The 25,556-nt window shown below is 41.5% G+C and overlaps 1 long non-coding RNA gene across 6 annotated transcripts in view; it reads left to right on the top strand.

Annotated features, from left to right (window-relative positions):
- The window catches only part of LOC109632762 (uncharacterized), a 158,506-nt gene that overhangs the window by 50,927 nt on the left and 82,023 nt on the right, over window positions 1–25,556 (top strand). The gene's annotated exons all lie outside the window — the stretch shown is intronic.

Below are 25,556 nucleotides of genomic sequence, written 5' to 3'. Positions count from 1 at the left end.
CATATTATGTGTAATGCACATTACGAACAGACAAGCCTTTTGTTTCACGAGTGGCCGGCCATCCAGTTTGGCTCATTATGCTGAGAAACAAGTAAAACACTTTCTTAGAAAAGCTGAAACATAATGTTAATCCCTTAAAAAAAAAATCTGTCCAACATCTAATTCATCTTTAGAGAATCCTACATATCCCATGATATTCATAACTGGATTAAATTGGCTGGTTTGACCTATTAACTGGGATTCACTGTCGACACCACTGACGACAGGAATAAAGTGCAGGTACATCATCATGGCACCAGAGACATGACAGCAGCCCTGGAAATTAAACTTAGTGTGGATGAAACTGGCACGACATCTGCAGGCCTTAATTAGGCTCATGTCATGTACTGTGAGTCAGTCAGGGACATTGCACCTGAGACACCTGTGTCCATTGTCTGACCATTTACAGCAAATTGTGTCACTTTCAGTCCGTTTATTTGGCTGAAAAGACTCGGCTCTTTGAAGGAGAGCTCAAAGGGATGAGAAATCTGCTGGGAGACGCTTAAAAGACAAATAGATTCACTTCATTTTTAGTGAATTCAACAATGAGAAATTGAGCTTTAGTTGGCGGTTTGGAGAAAACATCAGTAGAATGATATTGTGAGGTGTCAGGTTGTTCTGGCCAGACTGTACACACATACTTGACTGGATAGCTGGAAGCCAAATGTTGTTAATGAGCCAATGACGGTGAAGGATGAATGAAGCAGCTGATGCTTCAAACACGGCTCCATATCAGGTGTTAATTCAGGCTTTTAAGTTACGTTTTGGGCCTTCAACTGTGAAGACAGCGTGATTATTATTGTCAGCTGTGATATATTTTGATCCTGCGCTCACACGTCCACAAATAAATGTACATATGACAAATCTTGAGAGCTGATGTATGTTGACTATTAGATTGGCATGGAATTTATTACGGACAATTGTGATCCCAAAAGGAGTTTGGGGATTCCCTGACTTTTCATCTAGTGGGTTTGTGTGTCTAGGCCAAGGTTGGATGGATCGGTATATAAATTGTTAGACATTTACGCCCCCTGGTATCAATTTGGTTGTTTGCATGCATTGCAAGATATTCACGAGCCCTCACTTGTAACTGTTCGACTAAGTCGATCTCCTGCTGCACTCTTCATATGTTTATCTGATTTATCTGATGTGAGTTCAAAAAGGTAAAATGTTATTTTCCACTTTGCTTCACTAAATAAATAAACATAAATTAGCTGGGACAACTCCATCCCCCACTCTACACATTAATAAATAAATGGGTTCAAAATTAATTAATTATCATTAATTAATAATCCAATAATCATCTAAAATATTTAAACATCGATGCATCGATTATTAATCTGATGAGGTAATTCGACACAATTATGTTCTAATATGATTGATGATTGATTGCTCCACTGGAGAACAGGCATGAGGGGAATCACACCAAGGTCCTCCACCTCAGTACTTTTCAATTACTTCATGTTTTTTTTTCACTTCCTGCGATCAACCATGTGTTTATTTGCCGTCTGTGCTTATTTGACAGCACTTGAGAAAATCGCACTGAGCTGAAAAACTTTTTTATTAAAAATTTACATACTAATTGAAGCAGGAGAAAAGACACCTAGCCCTTGGTGAGGGATTGGAGATAAAGACCACAGGAAGCGAACCGTGAAAACGTCTGCTCCCCTCCGTCTCCTGGGTGAGCACCACGTGGCATCCTTCAAGATGAGCAGCGAGCAGAGGTTAGCGCGTGTTGTGTCACATAACTCACGTACCTGCCGCTCATGACAAAAGCCTCGGCACACACGCCGAGCGCCGCGGCTGTTGTCTGTAAAAACGATCAGATGAGGACAGAAGACGAGGAGCCTGGAGGAAGAGAGAGAAAGGATGGCCGCTCAACATGTGGCGAGCTGAGAAATGAAAGAGTGAGCAGCACGACAGCGTGAACCCAGCAGAAGTTATGGCAGCGGCAGGCGGATCATTGGCTTTCCCCTCGTGGCAGATTACACAGAATACACACAATGAGAGACAGGAATATGGCATCGGCTCACTTTTTCTCCCACTAATTATCAGACGCCATATTGGCTCACTTCAGGACGATAGGAGGTAATTTTGTTTCTGAGTCCTTTTGGGAAATTAATTCATTTTACTAAAGTGACTCGGTAATTACAGTGACATCAAGGTTAATTGCCAAATCTGTATTGCTTTGGTGCCGTCAACGTCCAAGAAATCTGTTCTCTAAACACTCACCAGTAGACAGCAGACCGCACGAGTGCACAGACACACACACACACACACACACACACACTCACTCTCAAACACATGCCCCATTTGGTTTGTGTGTGTGCTTTTCCTTTTCCTGAATAAAAGCTTGCAAACACACACAAACATAAAAATAACGTGTTATGAAGGCTTTAAAGATGCCTCACGACTGCAAGGAAACAGTAAACAAAGCAAAAGGTCAGAACGAATACCACTGAAGACGAGATGGGGGGGGGGGGTCTGCAAAACACAACCCATTTTTAGACTTCAGTACATGTGACGGGGCCACGTGCACGATCGGACTCACAGAAGTATTTATTCTCGTAATGGAGCCAATGACAGTCTGATGAGCTTTGCTGAGGTCGGCCATAAATCCACACGGAAAAAGTTTATTAACAACACAAAGCAAAGTCATCAGGGTGAAACCTTGGTAATCATTATTACGAAACGGAATTCATTTGTTCTCCGGGGAGCGAATCAACAGTAAAAAGACGTCGTCTTCATTTAGAATAAGGTGCCAACTGCGCTTGTTATGAAATGTGTTTATTGAAAGTTGTGCTGAAAGTACAGTGCGATCCACAAATATAAGTGCTGATTTGCACTCCTCCTTCTTACCCTTTTATCCTTGAATAATTTGAATTCAATTATTTTGCCTAATGTTGGTGCCCCTGTGCTGCTGCACCCTAATCAACAGAAACTTTGATGTCGTCTTTAATGTTTGTTTTTTTTGTGGTCGTACTTTTTCCTCTAGACAATATGACATCAGTGTGTGAATCAGGAAGGCAACAAAAGTAAAAACTGCTTTTATCCAAGAGATTTTTTTCCCTCTCTCTTTTGCACCAACGTGACTTACTTTCATGTCTGGAAAAACATCTGTACACTTAGAAATGCCAAAAACATCAAGAACAATTTATGATAATTTCACAATCACTGACAACTTCACAAACTAAATGTCTCCTGCTATGGCATGAGTTTTAAAAGTTTTCAAAATGTAGTGCTATAATATGTCAAAATACCGGAACTAGCGATGCTGCAGTGCACCCCTCGCGTACCATTAGGCGAGAGCTTGTGTGCATGCGAGTGAACGCAGCTCCAGAGGAGGATATCAGCGATAAAAAAACACCGTGTAAATGACGCAGTTTCGAGTTGATTTGAATGTTGGGGCTCACAGACACTTGGAGCAGTATGGGGGCATTTTATGTTTTTCTCTGTTGTTTTTTACGTTTTGAAGAATCAGTCACCATTGACTTCAATTATATTGGATTTGGCTGCAAGGCTGTTTACCACTGAAACTCCAAAAGTGTTTTGTGGACTTAAACACTCCACCCCTCCCTCTGAGTGGTGGTTAGCAGATGAGTGAATTTTCATCTTTGGGTGAGCTATCCCTTTTTTATTAAGTGTGCAGTATCGCTTTAAGGCCTCTTGACATGCAGAACCTGGAGCTCGCAGAGGGCACCAAGAAGTAACTCAAATGTTGTGAATTTATTGGAGACCTAGTGCATCCAAATATTAATTCCCTTCAGCCAGCCTCCGTCCCACGCTGCTGCGGCTCGTGTTCGTGCTTCTGCCCTTTCTACCCTGACAACAAGTGCTGCATCAGCCAGACAGGATGTTCCTGGATGTTGTGGGAATCCCTCAGGCCTCCAGTCTCCCGCCGCCTGGTGCAGCTGCCAGCAAGCATATGTACAAAACGAGATTTTGACCAGACAATGACACACACAAGTTTATTTGTAGAAAAAGTCAGCAGTGCCAGGTATTATCAAAGAAGCAGGAGACTGGGAAGTTCTTACACAGTTATTTGACAATGTCTGTCTGTTTGTTTGAACACGTGGATCAAGCTTCAGAGTTCGAGGTACGACACTGAGGATTTTATACCAGACACAAAAAGAATAAATATCATCTGCGTCGACGCAAAGTTCCTTTGTTGAAACTCTCGTGCTACAAAACTTTGTTGAGTAGATTCCACCCACACACACAAACACACACTATTAGATGTTAAGTTGGTAAAACATTTTTACAGCTTGTGAAAAAAATGTAATTTCCCAACACACACTTGTTAGTTGTCTAATATTATAGATTGAAGATGCACAGTAAATAATGTACAAAGACCATAAATGCATTGTAGTCTATGATTCTCTATTCTCTATTCACAGCCATGGACAGAGGCGTCATGTTTTCAGGTTCACTGTCAGCCTGTAGTTTATTTCCTAAAGTTCAGCACAATCGTTCATTAGGATTTGAGAGTGAAAAGATAAACATAACTCAAGTGGTTATGCACTAATTATGACTCCAGGTCAAAGTGCATCCTCTCTGTGACCTTTTTCTGGCCACTGTTAGATGCCATCACTCAATTATTCCAGTATTAATGTTACAAATCCACGATGCGACCACCTTCACCTGGCCCGCACACCCAGCCGCTCTAAACCAATGAGGAAAGGGCTGTAGGCCCGTTGATCCTTGATCGATGATGGGTCTTGATTCGCTCATTAGGCCCAGATGTGAGGTCTAATTAGCCTCACCAGTCTCAATTGGTTTTGTATCAAAACCCACAAGCGCGCACACACCAACTCCCAACCCCCTCACCGCTTATCCGGCCACCCCCGGACAGCCCGGGCTTCCTGAGTGATCAATGTCTCTGTCATCCAGGGCTCGTCCGGGGCGCCAGGCGGGGCCGGTGAGCCGCTGCGGCCAGGCTCGGGGCTGACATTAGCGGACGCGGGGTGAGTGATGTCAGCCGGCTACTCTCGGGGGGGGGCAGAGGAGGCAGGGGATCTGGCTCAGCCCAAAGCAGTGGGCTCGGAGAAAGGTCACTGCTCAGCCTGGTGTGATTAATAAGACAAGAAGCTGAGTGTCCCCAATGCCATTATCAATATCCGTGGCCACCGGCCGCCCTAACTGCATATGCAGTAGGAGTCACACACGTGTACACAGAAGAAACAAACACAGAGGCAATGACTCGGACACACACACACACACACCCAGAGTATTTAAACATTCCTGCTTTGCGGTAGTGGTTTTGGCCCATTTGCTCATTAATGTGAGAGGTCAGCTATCAATTAGATCGTATTTATTCACAACAGCAGCTCTGACTCAACCTGATTCTGGTAATGACTCACAGCACGCGCAAATCCGAGAGGTGGAAGTCTGGGACTAAAATGTCAGCACAGCCTCGGCGACAAACATGACATTTAAACAGACATCTGTTTCGCTGTTCTGTTTCCCCACCAACCAAAAATATTTATCCATACCACAGTTATCCCATGTAAATCAGGGGAAGAGGGGGAAAAAGAAGAAATCAGAGAAGACTGCAAGTCATTAAAATAGCTCTGAATCCTTATTTCTATGCACCGTGTCTACTAAAGTCGAAATAAACTGATTTGGACATCAAAGCATACGCAAAGAAATTCAAAGTTTACAAAGACAAAAAGAAACTCTTCTCCGCAGCTTGAGCGTTTCATCCCCATCCACCACCACCCCCGCCCTCCATCCTCCTATATTAGCTTTTAGTTAAACCCATCAGCAACAACAAGCAAATCTCGCTTCCTTAAATCAATTAGCCTCTGCGTGTTGAGTGTAACTAATAGCCCTGCTGAATCCTAGATTAAATATGCTTGATACAAGCCGACTATGAAGCGGGATAGTTAAGATAATTAAGAGTGATAAATCCTTGAGAGGGGGAGAGAAGATGAGGAGGTGGTGGTGTTTCAAATCCCTGAGTGTGAGCGAGAATTGGAAACGCAGCTTGAGAAAGACACAGGAGGTCGAGACGGGATGAGAGGCAAAAAAGAGGACGAGGAAAATAAGAGCGATATATGAATGTGAGCTGGGGAGCCAGAGACGGAGCGGGAGTTGTTTTCAGCTTCGCCTCGAGCTGCCCAGATGGCAAGGGCTCGTCTTCGTCTCGCCCTCGGTGCATTTGGCAGCAGCTACTCTTCACTGCCAGCGACTGTACATCTCTCGCTCTCGTCTCTTGTTGGAAAGCAGCATTAGCGCGGGCCGTGAATGATCACCACCACATTTTTTCACACTCCACAAAGTCTTCCGTCGTGTGTAACCTCTGTCTCACATCGCCTTTGCATCCAGATGTGAAGCACGGCACAGTGAGCCGATCATGTCTTCCTCGGTGCGTTGCAGTCCACTGTAATGCAAATCAACCTTTGTATTTATAGAAGCGTGCACGCCTTTGTAGTCACAGAAAGCATTTTCTTTTCAGTACGCAGTCGTAGCCCCAAGACAACAATATGCTGAATGTTTAACATACTCAAGTGTTGTCAGGTTTTACAGCTTCAATTTTTAAAGATGGCAATATGAAAAATGTATTTCCAACCTCTTCTTCTGTGTCCCTGCGATAAATGGTCTGCTGTCACTGCATGTTTTAAGAAAAACAGTCTTTGTGATCTGTGTGTCATGACCTCTGTTTTTCCCCCATAAAACATTCAAGTATTTGTGATAAATCTTCACCAAAAAAGTAAGACTGCCATTCTTCACTAAAATCGAGTGTTGATTGGTTCATGCAAATTGAGTTAATTCCAATTAAATGAAAGTCTAGACTGTCATTTGTTTGTATGCAGCAGGATAATTTAACATCTGTGCAAAGATTTAATTTAACATATTGTCTCCGTTGAGCAGAAACTTTGTAGGAAATTAAAGGAAGTGGTCTAATAACCAAAATGATTAATCTTATTATAAGAAATTTGTGGATCCAACCATAATCTGCATCCGCATCTAAATTCTTGCGTAACCCCCCCCCATGTTTGGATATGCTTGTGGAGAGTCCATGCTGGCGAAGCCATGTAGTGAAATCTAATCAAATGCCCGTGTAGATGAACCCTTTCAATTTTGTTGCCAATCTTTATCAGGGGGCGAATCCAGGAATTTAGTTTGACTTTTTGTAAAATTGCGAGATTATTTTTACATTTTTATTGATTTCACAGAGAATAACTCATGATTCTTGGTGTGTGTGTGTGTGTGTGTGTGTGTGTGTGTGTGTGTGTGTGTGTGTCTTTGTCTATGCCTGCACATTCTGTCATTCATAAATATCCACAATTCAGAAGCTACATATGCACTTAACTGCTATTTCAACGGGACTCTAATGTGTTGAGTTCAAAGCACTCTGTAACTTTTATTTGAAAACTAGTGTCTTTTTTCAAACAGACGTATCAGTATATGAAATCATCCTTCACTGAAATTTTAATCACTGTTAATAATTATTCGTCTGAAGCAGTTAATTAAAAACTTAGAAATAGAGAGTAGCAGACACAGATTGAGTTACTGCTTCATGCACAGTTGGATTCATGCACCAGGACCTGATGAGGGCCGTCTTCTCGGCTTAGCTAATAAAAGCCTCGGGAGCTCTCCATCACTGTGAGAGGCGCTTTATATTTCCCTCTGTCATCCCCCTCGACAGAAGCAGGCTGCTGATTTAAAGTGGGCTGCACAACAATGACTTTTATTAGGGAGGTAAATATTAGTGTTGGAAGAGTGAGATTCACAGCTGGGGTGGAGACACGCTGCGTTGAATGTTTAGAGACAGTATCGTCTGAGGGACGCTGAATTTCAGCATTGTCACTTCTCGGGGTCCGATCAATTGTGCTCGTCGATAGCTTTGTTCCAGCGGACAGTGTCCTCATTTCAATGAGATGAACTTTTTAAACTTTGTGAGTGAAATTAAAATGCAGACATAGAACCCATGGGATTAATCTGTGAAAAATAATATTGCGCGTAGGTGGACGCAAACACATGCTGATTACTTATAATTCTGACCAATGACTATTTATATAAGGATTCCAGATGGCTTATAAAAGTGAAGCCAAATCATCTTGATCACTCCCTTGTGGCTGGCTGTGGCAAAGGTCATAATCCCCACCTCCTCCATGTTAGGGTTTGGCACATGGCCCAAACTAGAAAGTCACACTGCATGTTAAATAACATAATAAAATTAAAATAAATTCAGAAGGTGGTGGATCCACTGGAAACAGCTCAGTGGTGCTTCTGCAGCAGCGCAGCAGGAAATGAGAGTGACTCTGTGGCTGAGCATCGCACCATATTTCATGAGACGTCTCCTCTCCTCCCATGGGTTTACCCGGCTCATGCCGCTGACATCAGTTGTCAGCCTGAGAGCCCGACAGCCAGACCACAACATGACGAGCAAAGCCAGACAGTGCTTCAGCAAACTGAAGAGTAGGAAAACGTCTTGAGGCCTTTGCAAGTGTGATTGAACACGACATGTAAGCAAGGTGCTCTATTTCTTTACAGAAAAGTGAAGGGAGGCAAGGGATTAACATTGATACCTGGTATCTACGGCATGTTAATCACACCATGTCACCAGTCACCATCCACGCCTCAACAGCTCTGCGTCTTCAAGGTGAGGGGTTCTCCGAAATGACATCCTCAGGAGTAACCTCCCACTCCTTCCCCCTGTCCCTCCTTAACACCCGCGTCAAACGCAGCATCATTTCCCTCTGTAATGGCGTCCGTGACTGCTTTTGAGATGAGCCAAGATAAAATATAAAGAGCGGCGGCTTTACTACATGGCTCATTGGCGTGGCAGATGACAGTTATTACATGCTGTGGGTTAAGAGGAGATATTCAAACAAGAAAGCAGGAGAGAGATGGCGAAGGCAGATGGATGATAATGAGGGAGCACATGGTTTCTTTTTTTTTTAAGGGGAGAATAAAAAGCATTTGCTCTTTAAGCAGATTTCTGAGCAGATTTTTGAATAAAAGAGAAGAATAAGGGGACAATTTTTTTTTAAATGGTACAATTTCTCTTATCTCCCAGTGTTAAGATTAGTTTTTCTATCTACTGCTTATATTGTTTTCTTTCTTTTTATGATTGCCTGTTCTAAAACTGCCCGTTTGGAATGGGCTGTTTTCTAGGCCCGTGTTAATGCTTGGAGCTACTTGTCATTGGTTAGTCCTCCGCCATCACTTCTACAATATACTGTCACTTTTTATTGTCTGTGTGCAGAGCTTTTTATAAACAGTCAATATGGTACAGAGTGAAGTTAGAAAACTTTGTGTTCATCTTACCTGGTTTATCTGCAATGATGATCTGGCGGCGACCTAGTTGCGACCACTGCTGTAGATCTGTAGACAGACTGACTGTTAGCACGCTGCTCCACCTCCACTGACTGCTGCAGAGCACTGGTCACCTATTTTTTTTAATTTCTTTTATGAATATTGAAGGTACCAAACTCAGTACTGCACTTCTCTGGGCGATTAACAATACACAAGTTAAGTGTGAAGCCGATAAGTTCAACTATTTGCGAGATTCATGTTCCAAATCAGAATCGGGGTTTATAGCTAAGTAGGTTTACACATACAAGGAATTTGCTGTGTTTGGGAAAGCATAAATATAAAAAAAATAGTAAACATTAGATATTACATAAAAATCTTATAAACACCAGTGAATCACTGGACACATTTCTGTCAGTCAGGGTTAACAGAGTGTGAAACCAGACTGTGGAGTCAGAGTGGGGTACAGCGGTTGTTGTCGGGTACCAGAGCCGTCCTGCTTTTGTAAGCACCCAACCCCTCTGCCTCTTTCCCAGTCAGCCGCTCTGAATGTGCTCCCCCCACAATGTGTGTGTCTTTATGTGGAACAGCTGGAGTTAGATAAGCAGCTGTGGTCAAGGCTATTGAAAGAAAATGAAGACTTTTAAGCCTCTGCCGACTGTGCTCAGTCAACCAGCTTAAAGACGTGTCTCTCCTGGTCTGCTCTGAAAGACCATGTTGGTAATACTGCAGCTACTGCGTCAGAAATTCATGGATTTTATAACTAACTCCACTGTGACTGCAGCTGTAGTGCCCCATTAAGGCCAGAGAGGAGGAAACCACTCGGACAGTATCCTCTCTGAGGTAGACAATCGAGAATTATCTTTATTCAGGAGCGTGGTCTTTCAGTTTTTAGAGCAAGACTTATTGATTTAACGCTCCCATTTTGTAATGCTTTCACTCAAAACCCTGCGCTTGTACTCAAATACACCCTGCTTGTACCTTCCTTTTGCTTCTGTGTGCATGTGAAATGTCTGCTCTCCGACTGTTTTAGTGCAACAAGTCTCACCCTTGTCTCACCCCAGTGATGACTGAGAAAATGTCAGGTCCATTTTAGTTAAAGTTAATTAAACGCTGACATTTCTTTCGGAAAAAAGCTATACTGAACAAGTATTGGTCATTAGTACATGCACCTTTATTTGAATGGAGAAAGTGATGCTTGAAAGGGGGAGAGAAGACTGGGAAGACATGCACCAACAGGCCAGGTCGGAATCAAACCTACAGTCCATACAGGGACACCTGAAGCCTCCGCACATGGGGCACCGCACAAACAACTCTGCAGTAAAACAACCGACTCCACTTTGTTCTAATTACTGCAAAAAGTCTCTGCTCGCCGTTCTTTGAAGAAATGTTGCTGACGTCTCTGTCTTCCTGTTTTACGTTGTAAGAAGAAGACAGCTGGAATCTCCCGTAATGAGAATCATCTTCAGTTGTCTGAAACAAGTTGTGAACATGGGAAACTTTCCCATCGTTACCTGCTCTCTCCCACACGATGCAAACATCAGCACAAGCATAACAAATTAGAGATCAATGAAGAAGAGAAGAAACAAGCTTTGTCCCTCTTCTCCCATTTGATTTGTATTTTTTTAATAGCTAATGCATTTCAACCCTCACATGGTACTAGATCACAAGACTTAGTTTTGAAGAAGTCCTCCATAAATTTTTGGAAAAACTTATTGTCCTAACTTAACTACTTGGTCCCTCAATAATTCTTATAACTCATATTTGCCTTTTTTTGTTTTGTTGGACATTTTGTACATTGCACACTATTTATTACGATATCTACTATGATATGTAGATTCTGTGTTGCTCATAGATTTTGTGATTTGGTCAAAATAGTTTTTATGTTTCTTTAGTCTGATGAAGAATGTCGTGCTCAAAACGTCGCTGTCAAATGAATCCTTCAACAGGAACTTTTTGTGATGTTTTGTTGATCCAGCACCTGGTGCATTTTTTATTCCTGTTTTTGGAGGTTTATATTCGAGTGTGAATAGTGGCATTTTGGAATATTAATTAATTTGCTTTCTTGCTGAGAGTTGGACAAATAATCAGTGATATCAGTTTAAGGTTTCTGTTGAATACATTTATAGTTATGTAGTTAACAAAGAAACAACATTTCATTATCTTGACCTTGAAATATGAGCAGATTCCTCAAAACAATAACTCTCAAGTGTATTAATCAAAAATAAGATTGTTTTTAGCTCAATCTAACGGCTCTGCTCAGGTTTCCAGAAGGCACTTTTTAACAAACCACCGTGTCAGGTTTCCTCTCTCTTCCTGGCTTATTCTGAAAAGTAATTGTGGATAATGAGCTGTGATCTATTTAAAGCACACATGTAGCGCTACTTGCATTGTCTCTCGACAGGTATTAAACAGGTCTGCACCCTTCCCTCTCTTCTGCACAGAGATTCTAGATGCCAGAAAATACAGCTTGAAGTGCAGCTTCTGTGGAGGATGCTCAGATTGAAAGAGACAACAGGAGTTCTTTTAAATTATTTTGTTGCCAAACATAGCCTAAGCAGGTTGTTACGCTGCAGCTCAAACTCACTTATACAGTGTAGACTTTCCTGAAACATTCGCCCGGTGTATCTCCCATCACCCCCTGCACAAAGTGCCACAAAGCTGCAAGTCTGCTCTTTCAATGCAACAATCAGAAATGACCTTAATGTTGACAACAAGGACACCAGCAATGGATTACTTGTCAATTTGACTGCATAACAGAATCATGGAGTTGGAAGATGAATTACCCTGCAAACCAGGCAAGACAAGTGGTGTGTGTGTTCATTTAAACCCGATTTATGTATTTAACAGCTTACGACGGCGTGTACGTGACAGAGTGCCACCAGCCGCTTAATTCAGATGTATTACAGCTAACGCAGAGCACTTCTGACTGACAGGCAAAACATAACGCTTGGAAACAATTATTCATGAGCTCTGCAGAAATTCCGCGCCGGGCCGACCACTCAGTTTAATGATGAATGCTCCGCTTTTTAGCCGAAAATTAATTTTCTCCATCAGCATCCATGAACATCATGCCGATTTGTGCAGCGGTGTTAAGCTGCGCCCATCCTCTCCTTAGATAAGCGCCCTCAGTGTTATCATCGTTGTCGTCAACAATGCTGCCACTGCTGCTGATTTAATCACAGGCTGTCAAAGTGCCCGCAACGCTGGAAGCTTTGTGTTCCACGTTGATCATCAAGTGTTGCATACCTTCTACACAAAAGGAAGGCCACTCTTGATCAATATGTCAGCAACGATGACAGCCGTGTCCCTGAGAAACATACACACTGTTTGGCCACATTTATGCATACGAGTCTCCTTTACAAATTTCTTACCTCTGAGTATCTGTATTCTGTGTATGTATGAGAAGAGCCAGAGCAGAGGCCAAGGGTAGCTCCGGATTATTGCAAAATCTGATGGAAACGGCTACAAACAGACGCAAAATGACCACAAAGTGACTCTAATTAACTTTAATGAGATGCTAAATGACCACAAAATTCCATGAAACTGCCAAGACAGAAAACACCCACAGAGAGATGAAAAATTTCCACCAAGAGACACAAAACACACAAAATGACCACAAAGAAATACTAAATGGCTACAAAGAGATGGAAAATAACCACAAAATGTTATAAAAACTACCACAGCAGCTGAAATCAATCACAGGGAAATGAAAAAATTGCACCAAGAGACACAAAGTGACCACAAAGAAGTACTTAATGGCTACAAAGTGATGCAAATGACCACAAAATGAAAGAAAACCAGCACAGCAGCAGAAAACAACCACAGAGAGATGAGAAATTAACAACAACAGACAGAAAATGACCACAAAGAAACACGACGACCTCATAAAACAACCATGGAGAGGCAGAAAATAACAAAAAGAGACAAAACAACCATAAACGGATGAAAAACATCCACTGAGACACAAAAAGAACTACAGAAATGTAAAAACGACCATAAAGAAATACTAGACCACCACCAATAGGCACAAAGTAACAAAAATGACACAAAATTACCATAAAAACATAGACGCAAAATTAACAGAACGAAGTGTAATGAAAAAAGGACATAAAAACAACCAAAGAGAGACAGAAAATCATTATAGAGGTGAAATTAAATAACTATAAAAAGAACACATTGACGCAAAACAACCATTGAAAAACGACACAAAACAACCACAACAATAAAATGTCGACGAACAGCTGGGTGTCTCTGAAGTTTTGAGGTTTCTGTGTCCGTGGCTGTTGGTGATTTGAAGCTGCATTAATCAGCTCTTAATTGATTATTATTATTTCAAATCTTTCTAACCCCTGCCCCTGATCACATGTATGTAAATGTATGTCTCACAGTTTTCCGCATGGCCACTCATCAGTTTAATCCCTCACTTCTTTGATTCCGTCCCTGTGCTCCACCACATCCCTGCAACAGCGCCTCCACGCCTCCTTGTCATCTGATATCTCTCTTCCTCTTTTTTCCGCCTGATCTTCTGGAGTCTTCATCAAGCGACAGTTTAAAAAAGAAATGCAGAGACAAAACAACATCAAATTCTTTCTTATTCATTTGAGCGTTTCAGGCTTTACGCATCACATCTATTTAGAAGAGGCAAATTGATTCAATTTGCCGTGTTTGCATCGCGCTTAACTCAGCGGCCTCTCTGTGAGCTGCAAAACACACGTCGTCAGGGAGATGGTTTCATTTGGACTTTTTTCTCTTTGCACTTTTGCACTGCAGATGCGTCTTCCACAATCTGGAGAGATCTCATTTATTCATGTAAGTGGGCAGAGGAAGGCAGGAAAAAAGCAGCAACAATTAGTCTGACGATGAAAAGATGCAGATTCGACTGTCGGATATGTAGCTACAGCTCAGATTTATCGGATACTATGACGGTTTCAGCTCAACAGCATCAGATTTTATCTCTGCCAGAAAATGTTCTTGAACAATATTTGAAGTCGTTTAACAGTTAAACACTTGCAGGCGACCGATTAGACAAAACTAATACAATGCAAAAACTGTCTTTATTCACCTTGGTCTTTTATGAGTTGGTTTTTCAGCACGATTACGCACAAAAACACCGAACTGATTTTCACAGATTTTGGTGGAAGGATGTGAAGAAAGAGAAAGGCCAAGAAAGAGAGAGGCCAAGAAAGAACTCAATTTTGACAAGGTTTGGACAAAGGAGTGGAAATCACTTTCTTTAACAATGCAGGAGTTTAATTTTTTACAGCTTTCATAGATGTTGATGAGAATATAAGTAATATTTATGAGACTGATATCTACAGCTGTTTACTCCAGAGAACAAACAACAACATAGTATTTCCAGGAGGTTCAGGTTAGGGGTGGTCCTGCAGGTAGACTGTATCATGAGATCACATGTTTTTGTTTACGGCACGCTGACACCGATGTCAGCCCTGATATCCAAACGCTCTCTTGACATATTCGTCAGAATCTTCTATGTGTAAGGCTCAACTTAAATGTTCATCTTTCAAATAAAAAGTGACAGCCGTCGTCTGTAGAGCAGCGAGCTGGAATGGATTTTGTTGGCTCCCCTGTGCACGGGGTAAATTTATTCAGGAGCGGTTCTGAACATGAGGAAGGGGGGAGTTGTAGCCGTCAAATAATTTGGTTTCTTGCGAGGTTCTGCTCCTAGTGCGACATCTAGTGGCAGTAAATGTAGTTCATATACCCTTAAACTTATATATTCCAAAATACCAGAAGCTTCGTTCACCCCTATGTTCACTCTCACGCTGCTGGATCTGCCACAGCACCTGAAGCGATGCTAAATCAATAGCATGTACAGGTTAACAGCCGTCGTGTTTTCGTAAGCCGGCACATCAAATATTAATTAGCTGGTGATTAGCGGCAACTGGCGAGAATGATTCACAGCCCGAGGACGCCATTGTCCTCGTCCTCTGCGCAGGATGAATCAGCCATCTCTCATCTCACTCTCAACGTGTGTCCATGTGTCCTTTTTGTGGACACAGCTAAAGAGGATGAAAGTTACCACTTACAACCAGACACAGACCGTGTGTGTCTGACCTGACGGAAATGTGTGCTTGATGCTGCATATCCTCTAAAAGACTTTGTTCTTTCAAAGACAACTAAAACCAGATCAAGATCCATGAATTATTTTCTGGGAAAATGGTAAAAAATCTCACAATGTTATAGAAAAAATCCTGGATTTCCACCCTAATCCGAATCTGCACCTTTAATTAAATGGGTTCTTCCCTGGGTGATAACTCATCCTCCCACATATATTCGTGAAAATCTGTCCAGTAGTTTTTGTGTAACCCTGCTAATTTATAGACGGACAAATGAAATGCACATGGTTCCTCCAAGGCCCAACAGTCTCCTTCAGTTAAAATCAAGCTGTACCAAATTACACTCACTCAACAATATAAGCCTCTAAATGCTCCTGATATTTTGTTATTATGTTACCTAAAATAATTTTCTGGGATAATGTCAAAACACCAAGTTTCATGGTTAACCGTCCAAACGTTTTTGTTAATCCAGCAACAAAGACGAAAACACAACCTGCTTGGGAGAGATAATGAAAAGAAGATTGATATTTGCTAAATGTTTGAGTCTAATTCGTGTGTGGAATCCAGTGACGCGGCCACTAACTATCACCACGATGCTGCCGTCTCATTCCCTCCTCCTCTCCTCTCACTCCCCTGAAGCTCAGATACTTTGCCGAGAACAAATTGTTTTGTTTATGTTGAGAGATTTTATTTTCACTCTCTGTTATTCGTGTGTTTCAACAAAGGATAATTGGAATGCACACCTCCATATTCAAAATCCAAAGTGGGGGAATAACAGCAAGGATATTGGATTGCAATTCAAGTGTTTATAGTGTCTGCCTCTGTGTTGTTCAGTGTTTGCGATGATTACAGAAGGTTTTGGTGCACTGCAAGTGTCCAATAACTACATTTTTATTAATCTTTTTGAGGAAAAAATGTTTTTGGATGTTCACTTATTTACAGAATTTTTATTTCATTAATCTTTGAAATGATGCAGGGGGAGGAATGCATTCAATAAAGTGTATAGATCAAGAATGAAAGCTCCAGGCTGACAAAAATTTAACAATAAGGCTGTCTTTTAAATCCCCGCCCCTCCTTCCTGAGGGTCCAAAGTCAAAAACAGCGTCTCCCCAAATATACATCATCACAAAGACTGCTCAGACATGAAAGCAGATGAAAAGAGGACATGTGTCAAATTTGAATTGTGTTTCCAGCTCTCGACGCAGTGTGCAGTGTAAATGGATCAGGGACCCCTCAAAAGCAATTACAGCTACGATTCCCACAGTGAAAAACAGGTGTCAAAAGATCCAAATCTCTCCGGTCAGATTTCATATTCTGTCTGTTGTTCTGAGTCTGAGATGAAGCAACTCTCAAATACATAAACGGTTATGAAGGGGGAGATGTTTTTCTGTTTGGTTTCGCAAGTTGACGTTTGCGTGACTTAAACAATTTGACTTTGAGTTCAAATAGAGCTGCTGAGTTTGTATCCCAGAGATCACCATGTACGCTGTAGTGTTGCTGAGTAGAATTTCACTGTATCTACAGTCTCATTTAACCCCATGCTTGTTTTTGCTCTCTTGCAAAAGTTTGTTTTTTCTATATCATGGACTGGCTATAAAATTGACAATAGAGGGTGGATGTAGAGCAGATATTAAGATTAATAAATACAATCAAAGTTTGGCTTATTAATTATCATTAATTGTTATTATATTTCCCAGAGGTGATGTATGTTTCCAGGAAAGGGCCAAAGCCTCAGGAGGATCATTTGAGTGATTAGTGAACAAAAAAACACATGTAATGTCATTTTCTGCAAAAATTTACTAAAAAGCCTGAACTTTGATGTCAGTCTGTGTCCGCAATCTGGATGTGTAACGCACACTTGATTTATCACAAATATCAAAGGCAAATATACTCCTGTTTACTTCCAATGTGTGCGAGCGAGGAGGGAACAAAACATTTACAGTGAAGTTTGGCGTGGACTTCAACTTTCGTGAACCTTGACCCTGAATCCCAAAGGTTCCTGGGTAAAACTATCTCTTGAAACATCCTCTGCTGGAAATATATGTGGGGGAACAAATATCTAAAAAGGTTTTTGTCTCGGTAAAAAGGAAGAAACTTTTCTGTACCAAAGCTTTTGTATTTAAATACTAATTCAATATGTTTAAAGAGTAGTTCAGATTGTGAATAAAACGTGGCAGCTCATATAATACAGGTACAGGAAAAAAAACAAAAAACAATTTAAGCTTTTTAGGTGATTTAAGAGGAGGCTTATTCAAACCCCTAAAGGAGCATTTAGTCCCACAGTTAATCTGAAAAAAATCACCAGTATGCAGATACATGGTTGTCACAGCAACTACAGAAACTGAAAGAAACGTTTACATAATCCTGATCTTGTAGAGGAGCTCTGTGTCAAAATGCTGTTTTTTATCTTTTTAACCTGAGAGGTTAGTTTCCGTTTCTATGGTTCATTTAAATATTTAATGAAGCTGTCTCACATGACATGAACCTGATGGCTGCTTCATGGAAATTGGTGGATCTCAAGGGGCCTATTTTTTGCCTGTGGGCCCTCTGGGGGTTTTAGCCGGCCCTGTCGTTTGGAGGTCTCTCAGCTGTTGGTGTTAAGGTCCTTCCTCCTTCTCCAGACATAAATTGATGAGCGTTGTGAATATGCACCCTTAAACAAATCAAGTTAGAGGTGTATTACATACATCTGATGCATCAGTATAAATCTAATGCCCAACATGACAGGTTTGTTTTTCATTGGACAGATGAGATGGGTTTACACCTCTGATGGATGTGAGATCTGCAGCTTGGTTATAGGGGCAGCCGTAATGACCAAACAGTCAGCGTGCGCTGTTCCAGGCCACAGCTTTTGATTCCCCTTGTACGATCCCACAGCGACATTACGCTGCGACCACGTGCAGAAGTTGTATCAAGGTCGTTTCGAATCTCCCCCGTCCTCCATCAAAGTGACAAGTTCAAACCTGATGCATCCCTGCGCCGGAGAAGACGACATAAATAAGCTCGGGCGGATGAGTGAATATAAAGCTTCTGAGTGGTTAGGAGGGGTAGGGGGTGGTGGGGAAATGAAAATATTTTTTCACCCCTTAATGGAGCCGTCAACGATCACTTCTCAGCAGAGAGATGGAGTCGCAAGGCGGACGGCAGCTCTGTGGTCGAAGGCAGAGGGGAAGCATCATTACCATAGAAAACATTACAGCCAACGACAGACATCCCGGCCATCAAAGATGATCATCTCATAAATTCCATGCACTGTATAATGGGCCTGTCACTCTTGACGGCTGAAGGGAAAATAATGCCTGCGGGCGGATTTTTTATTTTTTTTAATCCTCCACAGTGCTTCTGCTGATTATCGCTAAATAGGCCTCGACTTGTTTGGCTAATAGACACCATAGATGCCAAACCCCAATGTGGTGGCCAGCGTTTGATGGCCGCTATCCGAATCCATATGTCCCTTTCAATCTCACATGTCTTACCATTAAGCCGATAATTTGATGAGCAATTAAGGCGAGGCCGCTGTAAACAACCGCTCAGTTTGGCTTGATGTGTGACACGTCCAAGTGGGATAGACCGCGGCCCCGCAACCGCTGCTTAAAATGCCAGCGGTGGGTAATCAGCCGTCAGCAGAGACCTTGGATGGGTGATCGTGAAAGAGGATGATGTGCAAGACAAGCGCGCTTACACACAGTGGATGTTTTAATGGCGTCAAAAGCTCACATATGCATGTACACATACAGGCACATGCGCTGCATAACAATCAGACGTTCTTCTAGAACAGGGCCCTGGCTAAATAAAAGACTAATGCCGTAGGTTGCTGGCCCTGTACTTGTCTTAAAGGTCACGAATGATGTCTTTGTCTCAGAAAACATGGATGTCTTGGAGGGTGTTTTGAGTGAGAGGGCGGCGTTGAGACACCGTTACTTGTTAATTACATGATTAAGCCTGACGAAAGGTTTAAGACCAATTCAAAGCCCTGAAGACAAAAGACGCTACTACTTCGTGAGCCCCTCGTATTCTCCACACACACGGCAACAAATTTGATAGGCACAAGTCGTCAATTTCCATTTTAATTCTATGAGCGTGTGACACCCTGTTGTGGCACCAACTAAGCATTTAGCAGATGCATTCACTCAGCAGTGGGGTCATCTTGCTGAGTTTTAAGCAACAGATACGATGAAGTCTTTTGCAGGGAGCAGACAAATTCTGAGAATTTCAGGAATAAAGATACAGTGTGTGTTGAGGGAAAATCCCTTTGACATTTGTAACTATGGGAATTGTTGTCTCAATATTTATGTTTTACTTTTTCTGCAGCGACCTTTAATGAAGACCACTTCCCATAAACCGCAGACAGCTGCACGCCACAAAGGGTCACATCTGGCTCAAACATGTCTGCAGGAACAGCAGGAGGGGACTGAATAAGCAATGACTACACAGAGAGAAAAGGCTGAAAAATGACTTTAGAATAAGAGTGCTGGTGAGTTTTATATAGTTGTGATGTTGTTACGACTGGCAGTGCCGCAACGGGAGATTTGTCACGGGAGTTGAAGCTTTTTGTGTATTCACAAGGTAGCCTGAATATCGTTAAAATCACAGGCTTTAAATTTTTATAGCGGCTGCTGCAGTAGATGCTGCTTCATCTCAGACACTGGAATGATCTTGGAGAATGCGTCATTTTTTCAAAAATATCAAGTAAAGAAATGCTGCCCCTCGCCCAATGTCAGCTGGGATTGGCTCCAACCCCCAAAACCCTCATAGGTAAGCAGCAGTAGAGATGGATGAGTGATTGTATTGAGTTACCAGAGTCCAGACCACAGAATGTATACAAAGGTAAGCCCCCAAAGTTAAGCCAGAGTGCCTTGATCACCCCCTGGTGACTGGCAGCAGTATAGGTCATAAACCTTTCCTCCTCCATGTTAATAGAGGGAACAAGGGCCAAACTAAAAAGACAAACTTATATGTCAAATACATTTTAGTCATAGAGGGTTTCTGTCTTTTTAGGTCGTTCTGATGACACTGAGGTATTTTTATGGCTTGATTCTTCGTCCATTCAGTTTGGTTTTAATGAATTACTTGATTTCATAAAAAACTGGTGAAACATCATGATTGACAGCTGAGACTGACTCATTGGTTGAGTACATGCATTGTCTGGACCTCAATACTGCGGCACCATCAGTGCAAAAAGCAAAAGACGGCAGCGTTGATATCCGGGATAATTTGGGTTCATATTTGCATTGTAGGAGGAAGTGGGGACATTTCTATTTAATTCGTCACTAGTGACAGAAACTTAAAAAATAATTTCCCGAAATGCAATGTAGACAATTAAACTGGATATCTTTACTTCAACCTTATCATCAGACATTATTACGGTTATTTTCTCTCCACAAGTAAAGCAGTAGTCCTCATGATGAGTAAACTGACCTTTACTTGTAAAATTGCTGCGCACATTTAAACTTACTGCTTTTTCAGCTCATAATTGAAAGCAACTGATATGAAGCAGTGAGAGACTTTTATTTTTATGTCGGAGCGCTGGGTTTGTATGTACAGTAAAGAAAATGTGCAGCTTAATGAGGTGTCATCATATTCACACACATAAAAGCTTTTGTCTTTGAAAGGTAAATATTCCACAGCTCTCTCTGTGCACACTTTTCATAAGAAAAGGGATTTCAGCGTCTGATGTTGTTCAAACGGCCTTTTTTAAATGTTTCCAGTTTGTATTGCTCTTCTCTAATGGCGTCTTCCAACTCTAATCATGTCACCTCTTCTCGACACTTGCTAAAGGTCTTTGCTCATGCCGTAGAGCTATCTATGAATTTCAAACGTAGACATGTGGCTTGCAGGAGTGGGCGTACACAAGAGAGCTGGACCTGCCTGGACTCTCCGAGGACTGAGCTGTAATGGGCAGTGTTGAAAAGCCCATGCGGCCCGGGCCGAGCGAGAGCCTCTGCAGCATTGCGGAAACTCAACTTCCTTATTAAAAAAAACGAGTAATGAAAGAAAATCACAAGAGTTGTCAGTTACTGGATAACGAACACATGAGCGACCGCCTCCTCCTCCCCTCCCTTCCCTCCCTCCCCTCCAAGATTTCCCCTCTGCTGCTTCACTTGAGTCCTCGACAGAGACAAATAAACTTAGCTCGTGTAAATGGAGCAGAAAGCATTGAGAGGGGGAAGACTAATAGGGCGCGCGCTCGCACAGTTTGGGAATCCACTTTTATCCCTCGCTATATAGAAATAGCCCCTCTCTCTCTCTCTCTCTCTCTCTTTTCCCCACTCTCTATCCTTCTTGCATTCCCTCTCTCGGGCGAACGGAGGGATGGTGATCTTTTCAAAAGGTCATTTGAACCATTTGTCTTATCTCAGAGTTTCTTCACTAAGATGGCAAGCACAACAGACAAAGTTTGCCTGGAGCTTTGGCTTTGTTCATTTCATAACCGGCCGGTGACAAAAAACTCCTCCTAAAAACAACGTCTTAATTCCTCCGTTATTAACCAACCACAACCGTCATCCAAGAAAAGGGTTGGAAAGAAAACTGTAAAATAACTTGTAAATAATAAATGCAGATCCCTGATGGTTGGCTTTTCTCTTGTGTACTCTAGCCAGAGTGTGAATCAAGGTTTTTGCTCTCACGACTTGCCCTTTTCATTTCTGATGTATTTCTGCTGCTGCGTCTGTAAACACTAACAAGCGTCAGAGAGCGACCACAATGCCTATTCGCTGCATGAAAAAAAAAAAAATGTGAAAAATTACAGCGACCCGTTCAGGCTGCCAGCGTCCTACTGTGAGGACTACTGCGACTGTGTGCGAGTATTTACCTGCTATTATGACAAACGAGGCCTGATTATTACCCAGGGTGCACTGGGGACAGTCATTACAGAAACTTCCTGTTTCTGCTGCAGTTAACCGGCCGTCCTCTGTTATTCACAAAAAAATTAAGAATAAAACACCTGCACCGGACGCTTCAGGCTTTGGCAAAGAAAGATAAGGAAATTAATATTTATAAAGACAAACGGCCTCATGATAATCAGCAGAACAGAGTGAGCTGTAACAATATGGAGGAAACAAAAATATGTCATTAATGTAACAGAGTGAAAAAATATGCAAATAAATAATTATATTATTAGTTATTCTGGCAGCTGTATGGATTTTAGGCTCTCATTCTGAACCTCTGTCATTAGCAATTTCCTGAATCAATAACAGGCTCAAACACATTTGCCCTTCGAGTTATTTGCTCATAAACCAAATGATTTTTGTATTTGTTGTTCTCTGCAATTGTATTTAGTTTTTAAATTAAGATTTTCGAGAAATATAGTTTTGATAGGTCTGGCGGAAAAATATTGTCTACAATATATTCACTGTGTTTTATATGACAGTATTGTTTAAAATGTACTTGAATTTTATTCTGCTGCAGTTAAAGAAAAGTGAGAACTATAAATTCAGATATTTGTATTTAAGAATTGGTCTGGATTGGGGCAGGAACAATTGATTGATTTCAGTATTATTGATTTATTAATTATTGTTTTTTGATTGGTCTACAAATTATTGTGTATAAATGTCAAAAAGTTGTAAAAGCAAAAGTTCCCAGATCCCAAAGATAAGACCTTTTAATTGTGTTAAAGGAATCTTTAGTTTTTCATGTATGTTCTATAGAAAATAAATAACAATATTCTTCAGATAATAACTTGTGTTTCATATTTTAACCAACTACAGCTTGATGATTTTAAGTTCCATACAATAACACATTTTTATATATATATATATATTATATATATATATTTTTATATATTTATATGGTCTTGCACCAGCAAAAATCTAAATGGAGGGATGTTGATGTTGCTCTTGTTGTTTGTGTCATAGGACCCACAGCACTATTTATAGAGATTTTGGAGAAACCGTCGTCCTTCAGCCAATGAATATAAAAGCACACTGGACAGTGAAGGTAAAACATCCAAATGAAGAAACAATAAGCAAAACAAAAAACAACATTTTAATTAATTATTCATTTACTCATTTAATTAATGAACTAAAAGTTTCAGCTCTAGTCTGGACAGGCAAATAAATTACAATTAAAGGTAAATTTTTTATAGCTTCTCTGACATTGTATTTTACCCTCATGATGATAATGAATGCTTATGTCCTGGTTAATATCAAACAACACAGCAGGAAGGTTATAATAGAGGCGGGGGCGGTGCTGTATCCAATCAGATTTCAGGCTGGGTCAAGGCGGACAAAGATGACAAGACGCCTTTAATTAACCTGCTGAGCTCCGGCCAATGACATTTAGGCTCCGGCACGACCTGAATCACAAACGAGCTTTCCCCTCTGGCCTAGCGGCCCTCATATCACAGACCAGAGTGTGAAAGTGAAAAGGATCACTGACACAGGCAACACGAAGCATTTGTTGGTGTATGTGTGTGTGTGCCTGATTTTTCCCCACAACTCACCCCACATGAAGTTGCCCACACTGTTTCCTGGCAGAGCCGACTGCTCTCACAGCAGCCCCAAAACTGAAATATTCATCTTCAGTAAGAGCTTTACAGCACATGATTTATTTTGATAGTCCTGTGCCTGCTGTTGAGAATATTCATGGCTCGTGCTATATTATGGAAACTGAATATTCCTACAGCTCTATCTGTTACACCCAGATACACCCCCTCTCTGTTTCCTCTCATTGATTTTGGCTGCTAGTGCCACCAAGTGGCTGGACTCTCTGGGTTTACAGAGGAATAGCAATTCTGCAGGAGTTCTTGTTCTCTTTGTCAACCTCGGCTCGGTCTATACGCTGGGCTCCTTCACAACAAGAGCAGTCGATAGGCCTTTTTAAACGTTCACAGCAGCTCAGTGGCTGTCAAGTGTGGTTCATTTATATCACGGGCCGGGGATACATGTGTATGTGTGTCACTCGGTTTCAAAATTACTTTTTCGGCCCAGTGATAGATGTGTCGCTGATTGTTGAGTAGCTGCTAGATTGCGGAGCGGTCCGCCCGCATCACCTGCACTCGTCCCTCCCGCTCTCTCAGGCCTCCGTCTCTTGGGATGGAGAGGTGGTGCGAGAGCTCTGAGTGATATATGAGCCGGCCAGAGAGAGATGAGAAGGACCTGCCATTCCCTGTCAAAAGGGGACGCTGCGAAGCGAGAGGTTACGCACATTGAAATGCCATTTCCTGCAGTTCACTTCTTCACTCTCACCGCTAACTCGGAGCGTGGGATGAGAAATGAAAAATGGCTCCCATTACAGGCTCGACCTCTGTTGCTCTTTGCCATTGACCCCCACATTTTATAAGCATGACCCCGCTGCGGTGTCTCAACCTTTTCACCCAGCACACACATGTACACACATGCTCGCATGCAGAAGCGTTTGCATCAATCCACTCTCTCTCCACTCCCGCGGGTGCCTTTAGATTAGTAATGACCGCCTCGCCAGCTGCCAATACGACCACTGTGAATATCTACAGCTAGCCCCTTCCTCCAAATTAGTGTAAATGGATCTGCTTCAGACCAAAGGACAAGAAATTAATCTCAAACTAATCACTAGCATGGGTTACTATACGAGACACGGTACATCAGCTATAACTGGATCTGTGCTGATAAATTAGTGAAACGTTAATGCTGGTACTGCACGTTTACCAGTACAGGGAGTAGTTTCAGTTAAATGTCATTAGTAAAGGTAATTTATTTTGCTTCACTAGCTTCAAGTTTAAAGTAAGTAATGAGTTACATGGTGTAAGAATCTGACCCTTTAGTGTTGTTATTTTTTTAAAACCCATCTGATCACATTTAAAAGCTTTGAATCCTCATTATCCTCATCATCAAGAACTTCACAAATGCTCATGGTTGCATTTTAGTTTTATTTCTTTGTTCATTTATTTTTTGGAAGATTTTCTAAATTTATTCAAAAGCAAAACAAGGTTTCTGTTTTTCTGTGCACATTTCAAATTAACCTCTACATATTTTGTAAAAATGTTTTCCACTCTCCTTCAAACTCTTTAATGAAGTATTCATTTAAGAATTTAGAGCGTCTAAATAACCAATCCAACTACTTCCTTTTTGAATGTCAGTGAAAGAAGTAATAATGTTAAGAACAAGTGATTTAATTACCTTTTACAAAATCTGTTTGCAGAGAGAAAAAGCCTCAGTGTTTCCATCACCATTTGATCGTTGCCACTCATCACAGATACAT

Source organism: Paralichthys olivaceus, chromosome 23, assembly GCF_024713975.1.
Source record: "Paralichthys olivaceus isolate ysfri-2021 chromosome 23, ASM2471397v2, whole genome shotgun sequence".
In the NCBI taxonomy this organism is placed as follows: Eukaryota; Metazoa; Chordata; class Actinopteri; order Pleuronectiformes; family Paralichthyidae; genus Paralichthys; species Paralichthys olivaceus.
The sequence above is the reverse complement of the archived record's forward strand: the minus strand, read 5'-3'. Positions and strand labels throughout refer to the sequence as shown.